Raw genomic sequence first — 7,651 nt, 5'->3', positions numbered from 1 at the left:
GGTTGTCAAAAATGCCATGTTATTCCCTGTTTTGTCTGACCAACTGTCAAAAATACTGTCCTGAAAAACTATTACAGCAAACAACATTCTACCACTGAACAATTGATCAGGTTACAAAGTTGTCGGGAATTAATTTTCTATTATATTAATCAACCCATAATACTGAGCCACAGCCACATGCCTCTTTTGTCTGTCAGCTGTAGCCATAAAATGTAGCTGCTGAGAAAATAAACTAAACACTATGTGTAATAACTTAAATTTAATTTGGATACTTCATCATTCTGTATCACTTTGTTATGGTAACACGTTAACTCCCACAATTTACACTATAAAGCTGCTTTCAGACATGCAATGAAGTCCGGACATTTTCCTGAACTTTCGCGGAGGGGCTGTTTGTGAAAATGCAAATGTCCGCAAATGTTGCTCTGGACCATAGCCTGTATATAAAAATGAACACTGACACTGGGTCCGCAACATGAGGCCAATGCGGAAGTGCCTGTAGTCTCTGGAATGACCAGCAGAGGGCGACTCACTGTTTGAAAAAAAAGTCAGTTTATTTAGAAGTCTTTGAGAAAATGATTCTATTTTTCAAGAACATATCCCTGAGAAGTTATGGTTCCATCTGTAGTTTCAAATTTTCTTCAATACAGCATGATGGTAAATTATAGTCAAATTTGCTAGAAAAATAGACTATAAAGCACCGTATGCATTGGAGTGTGCATACAGCGTGATTGACAGCTAGTATTGAATTGAGTAGTACCATCCAATCGGTGCATGGCTGCAGATGTAGGTGGGCGCCCAGTGGAAGAGCTCTCAGTCAGACCCACCCCCAATTCTACTTACACAGGGGCCCCCCAGACCCCTCTGTTCTTACAATGTAAAGGCCCCCGGAAGAGGTGAGCTGACCTATAGGTCCTCTCAGACCCCTCAGCACTTACTGTGTTAGTGCCTCTTGGCATTTAAGGACCAAGCAGACCACTAGGGCCCCAAGGACCTGCAGAGCAGCATGTGCCAAACATATACAGTATAAGCTCATTGTCACTTCTGTCAATAGAGTCAGACCTTATGAGACAGCTAGATTTTGACAATGTAGTGGATGATCTTGCCAGGAGGAAGTCAGGAAAGACACCAATATAAGAAAGCTGCTTTTTTCCCCCTCAAAAGCCATGCCCCCTTGGCCTCACAGGACTATGATCCGGCCCTGTGTGAATGGCAAATTCCATTTGTACTGACGCAAAACAGCTAATGTTGCTGGAAGCAGACAAGTGCATATTCATTTATTGTGAGGCCTTCTGTGGACACCCATTAGTGGAGGATGGTGCATAAACAGAAAATGAACAACAATATCTTCATATATATCATACGTCTTCATGAGGGAATTTACAAACACTGCACATTAATAAACACTTCAAATATAATTTTATCTGCCTACAACTACATTACAATGTGTCATTAAAGCTGCAGTAGGATTGAGAGAAGTGTGGACAGAATTCAAAATCCAACAACTCCTGCTCCCTCCCCTTCCACAGCTCCTCCCAGCCTGCCGTGCCCGTGCAGGCTACCATGGCAAAAGCCATGCATGACGTTCCCACCGGTAAGAAGCTAATGCGGACTACTGTCGACATTGCTGGACTATAACAGGTTTTTTAATTACCGTTGCCTCACTTTACCTGTGACTTTTGGTGAAAATAACATCATCAGTGTTTTTGAACATAGGTTACTGTAAATCAGTTTTTATTAGCTTGTTTATGTGCTTAGCATTAGCTAGCACATTAGCTACTACAGTGTGTTACATGGTAGGCCTGTAAATTAACAGCTTTATCTTCACATACATAATTTGTTGCTTTGCATGATGACTGACGCTTTTCATCTATATTTTATAACATTACTAGAACTTTGAGACTGGTACACTGGACACCAATGAGGATGTAAACACGGCTGTAAACACAAGCAGTCGAGCGAGGAGAAGAGAGAGTCGCCCACAAGGCGCACCGGGCAGCGGCCGTGGGAGATGGGGCAGAGGTCGGCATGTTGGCCAGACACCCGAGGACCTGGGAGCCGAGGACATAGCTGATCTTCATGTGATGAGACAGTTGGTACCTGCTGCTTGCACTGGTTTCATCCAAAGGAGGGTATAGCTTCAGTTGCCTTTTCTAGATTTAAATACTGTGCTGTGCAGTACTTTTTTCATGTCATTTATTTATTTCAAAGTTATATTTTAATATTCATGCAACATCAGTATTTGCCTTGCAATAGAGTGTATTTTTGTAAGTGATTGGTTTCTAATTGCATTAATATACCACAATGTGAAGATTACTTAATTTTTTATCAATATACTTTTTGAATCAATTCAAGGCATTACAAATATCTTAATTTGGGGTAATCAGATTCACTGGTTCAGTACTACCGATGCAATAGCTCAAAGAAAAGCATAACAAATTTATCAAATGATGTAATATTGTGAAGTTTTATTTTGCACATGAATAAAATACAAAGTAGGTGTGTTGAATATTCCTTCCTCAGCTGTTCCCGCAGCAGAGTCAGCATCTGTGTAGAAAAGCAACATGAGTACGTGAAACTATGATCCAGGAAAATATATTCCTCCTTACAAATGTATCACAATTCGAAATACTATGATGGGAATAAATCATTTCAGTACATAATCTGTAGTCATGATTATCTTTGACTAAAATTGTGTAATTACGTGCTGTTCACCTTTCACTGGATAAAGATTCAACTTCGAGAAAGTGCCAAATACACACAAACACACACACACTTAGCTGCAACCTCAGCAGCGCTCCTCAACATTAGTGAATATCTTGGATAGTAAATGACTCATACAGAGACAGCCATGCGGCACATGGTAAAACCAGTGATGCATTTTATTTGTCAGATCAGTCTCACTGCATTTATATGGTGGCAATAACAGTTATACTCCAATTACATGCACAATGCACAGACAGTACTTGCAATGGAAAAACATCTCATCTCAGGAAGTCATTTCTTCTTATACTTGCTTTTTTGGACGTCACAGCTTCACCACACAATCCTTAAACCTAACACCAACTATATCACTGAATTATTTTAGATTTTACATCCAGGCTTTTTTTTACACGATTGCAAAGAGCTATATGTAACTTCCAACAAGTCTCCTTTTGTAGACTCCTTTGATGGGTTCAGTGTTTCCCATAGGATTTTGTGATACTATGGTGGTGGACGTAAGACACTGTAGGGGGGTCTGGGGTCATGCTCCCCCGGAAAGAAAATTTTGTACATTTCATAGTTAAATCCATCAATCTGTTGAAGTTTGATAGCAATTTAGGAGGATAGATGAAGAAGGCTATGCTCTTGTAAACAATTATGTGCTGCTATCTCCTGAGGATATTGTAATGTATTAGATGATTATTCCTTAAATTTCTAAGACCACAATTCTGGCTATGTTATTATTTTCATTTATTCACCACTATCATACATATGTTTTGTAATCCTCAAAGAAATTAAGATAATTTTCAGACATACATTTTATATATAAGGGCAGCATAATGTAATGAAATGTAAATGTACTTGTTGTATACTAAGTAGCGATGATGTGAAGATGTATTGAAGAGAAGTTAGCGACACCGTCTTGATTGTATATAAAGGTTTATTACAAAAAGACCAGCATCAATTCAAGCACTGCACAGCTTGGAGAGCATCCAGCCAAAGGAAAACTCTGTTCATACTGCGTAAAATGTAGACTTATATAGGACCGTTGTGTACTTCAGAAGGAACCTCGGGTTTCACATTTGTTTATACAATGCAAGAAGTAGACCAAATAGGGCTTGCAAGGAACGCTCAGGGGGTCGTCAGAAGGCCCCTAACATAACATTACAGAGCAAGAAACACGTGGACCACACGTGCTACTCACATTACATATATTGACAAAAAGACACTACATACTCTCCACTGCTGGAGACATTTTACTGATCTTGCAAGAAGTCTGTCTGTTGCTTAAAGGGGCCATATTATGCTCCAGGCACCTTTTCAGCCTGCCTCCACGTATATTTGGTTATCTGGGGTGTCTGCCAGCCCACGGAGAATGAAAAGAAAACAATGAGTCGTTGATTCGTGGTTTGGGTTGATCGTGCAGACGGTCTGTAAACGAACCATTCACAGCCCGGGCGTCAAGTGACGTAAGTTGACTCCTGCTACTGGGGCGACCACGCCCCCAACCTGAGCAGCACCTCCCCCCTTGAAGTGCGGAAAAACTGATCTCGTCTACGCCATAATTTTCTCGCGGCTGACGGCTTGCTGCCGGCGGACCTCGCGGCTGCCGGCGTTCGGTCGCGGCTCCCGGCGTTCGGTCGCGGCTGCCGGCGGTCGGTCGCGGCTCCCGGCTTGCGGCGGAGCTCGCGGCTACCGACGTAGCTAGACTCGCGGCCGGGATGTCGTTAACGTTCTATCGCCCAGCCCCTTGTGCTCTGTGTGTAATTATGGAGAACGTGTTCGCTGTGCCTCCCAGGCCTCTACGTCGTGTATGTGCCTTGTTACGCGCGACTGTTGTCATGGCAGCAGACCCGGGGAGGAGCGAGGCGGAGCTTTGCGGAACACGAAGGGAGGTGGGCGAGGAGTGAGCTGGAAAACGCTGGAATCGCCCGTAGTCTCACAGGGCTGTTTATACAGAAAGAGGAGGGTGCTGTGTGGCTTGATTCTTGAGGTGTTTTGACATGGAATGGCAAAGACATGTAATTCACACACCTGAAAACCAATGTAACTTGTGTAAAAGGGGGCATAATATGGGCCCTTTAAGGGCCAAGAAAGTGCAGTGTTGAATTTGGATATGACCATGATACATTTTTAATAAAACAGTTGATCAGTGCTGTGGAGCAGCTGTAGCTGGGACTCATCAACGAGACACGTTGTCAATCACGGCAAGGCGTGTTGCTCTTTGGTTCACGGTTCTGTCTCATTCGGACTCTGAATAATCAGGTGAACTGCTTTTTGTGGCGGCTTCATAACTCTGAGGACTGAGTCCTGCACAGGGCGCGCTCCCCCGTTGACCGGAGTACACCGCGGCGCACACTGGTCTCGCTCTCGCCCGCTGCTGAGCACTTATGAAAGAAAAGAGTCATCCTTGCAGCGCCCACTAACATTCTGCGCCCTAGGCGACGGCCTATGTCGCCTATGCCAAACACTGGCCCCGTCTGAACCCAAACCTTTGCAGCTTCTGAGCAGAGCTACAGCGATTCTACTCACAAGCCGGTGGGATTCATGACTTCACCTTTAATTTACCTTTCAAGCTAAAGTTTCACTTAAAACTGCAAAAACGTGTTTAGATTTTTAAGATAGATATCTGTTCAATGTAATTCTACTGTTCAAAAAAGTGTGTTTGAAAGTATTACTTATTTGAGCTGTAATGGTTACCGGCAATGGATTTCATTATGTACCATTACCATTCTGCATACATCAATTGATAAATTCAGTTAAATGAGAAATGAGGATGCACCTTTCAGCTGCGGACATTCCCTCTTGAGACTCAGCACTTAGCCAAAACCTTTCCACTGTGGGTTGTTTCATGCCACCACCAGGGACACAAGGGACACAAACACACACACACACACACACACACACACACACACACACACACACACACACACACACGTCATTGACATAAAGCTCTCAGCATGTTTGGTCATGTACTTGGCATTCACTTGAAAAAGTGAGGGCTGGCCAAAATGTCCCCACTTTGCCAAAATATCCTCACTCTGAATGAATTTCATTTTTGGGTCTTGCTTTTAAGTAAGACAAGGCCCCATCATATGGTTGTGCAAACAGATTTAGGGCCTCACAACAAGTGTAACACCTCAAACACACACGTGCGCACTGTAGTGGAAAATCTTTTGTGTGTCCTGTGGAGAGCTGGAATAAAGATTCTTTGAACAAAATTAATTTCGTCTCAGTATTTTATTCTGTCCTGAGCAGAAGGCAAACAGGTTTCACAGAGTACACAGGGCAGTCTGAAAAACTGTGCGCTGAGGTTTGTTCTCAGCGGAGTTTTATAATGATAAGAGAGAAGAGGAGTTTCCACATTGATGGAGGCCTGCCCACAAGCAGTGTAGTGCTGCAAAAAGATATATGGCACAATGGGAAAGATATATGTGATACTGGGAGCAGGGGATGGGAGTGAGAAGAATGCCAGGGGTGGGAGCAGGAGGTCAAGGTAAGCAGAGGATGGTAGAGGAGGAATGTGAAGGGAGACATAAGCAATCAGGTCACACAGTATATTGAATATTTTCTATTACAGCACATATACAAACTTGAGGGCATTTATATAAAGCAAACAAGCAGCATCTGGATAATTACTCTGAAGGACTTCAGACCCAGGGTTATTAATGACATTACTAAACAGAGACCTGTGTATGTATGCAGGCAGGGTAGACAGACAGTCACTCACATGCACACGCACACGCACACACACACACACACACACACACACACATACACACACAGACACACACGTCGTTGACCTAAAGCTCTCAGCATGTTTGGTCATGTACTTGGCATTTACCCACCATTTGTCATTAACTGAGCTTCGCCATCTCTTTCCTTCTCTCTATTATTTTCACACTGAATATTTTCTTATTTTTCTCTCTCCTTGTCTGAATTTTTTTTCAAAATGTGGTGGTTGATCTGAAGGACACTTTGTGTTCCTGTAGGTTTCGGAGGTTAGCATTTCGTCGTGGTTTTTAATCATGTTATCCAGCAACAAGGTTGTGGGGTTATTAGTGACTGTGTCGGTCCAACACTTTGGTCCAGACTGAAAAGTCCGAACAAGTATTTGATGGCGTGTCAGGAAATTTTAAATTTTACCTAGTGCCATCAGCATGTGATACTTTTTTATTTCTAATGGCTTGCCTTTCTCTCTACCTTCACATGTGGCCTTACAGAACAAAAATAGACAACTATAATATTAACTACTGCTGATTGAGTATAGTGCGGCCCTAGTCTTGTTACAGGACAGTGTAAGATTTGTCTTTTCCTTTAAAAAACCCAGAGCCAATTACTTCTACTGTGGCCAGTTCCAAGGTTTATTAAGCTGAAAGCCTGAAGTCTTCTGTTGTGAAGACATTTGTTAAAGGTCCAGTGCTCAGGATTTAGGATAATTCATGGCACAAATTGAATATTCATAATCATGATGTCATTATTGTGTAATCACTAGAAACAAGGAATTGTTGTGTTTTTCTTAACTTAGAATGATCCCTTTATATCTATCAGGAGCGGGTATGCTTCCACTGCCATGAGTGTAATGTAATGTTTCTTCGGTAGCCCAGAACAGACAAACCAAACACTGGCTCTAGACCTTTCACATTTTTATATTACCGGCTATTAATGGCCACTGCAGGTTTCCTACACACTTGAAAGGGGAAGGTGACGTAAAGAATATCCAATACAATAGGTTCCAATATGCAACTTCGCCACTGGATATCAGTTAATCCCACATCGTGAAGCTTAAAGCCTAAGCCCCCACTTGGATAGAACCAAAACTTGCTCTGCTCTGTTCATCTCTATACTTAAAAACACTCATATCTCGTTACTGTTGTTGCTGTGCAGTGTTTGGGATTACTCACCCATGGGCAGCCCTGTGGCCACCCTCTTCCCTGACCACTATGCA

The sequence above is a fragment of the Scophthalmus maximus genome, chromosome 1 (assembly GCF_022379125.1).
Source record: "Scophthalmus maximus strain ysfricsl-2021 chromosome 1, ASM2237912v1, whole genome shotgun sequence".
In the NCBI taxonomy this organism is placed as follows: Eukaryota; Metazoa; Chordata; class Actinopteri; order Pleuronectiformes; family Scophthalmidae; genus Scophthalmus; species Scophthalmus maximus.
The sequence above is the reverse complement of the archived record's forward strand: the minus strand, read 5'-3'. Positions refer to the sequence as shown.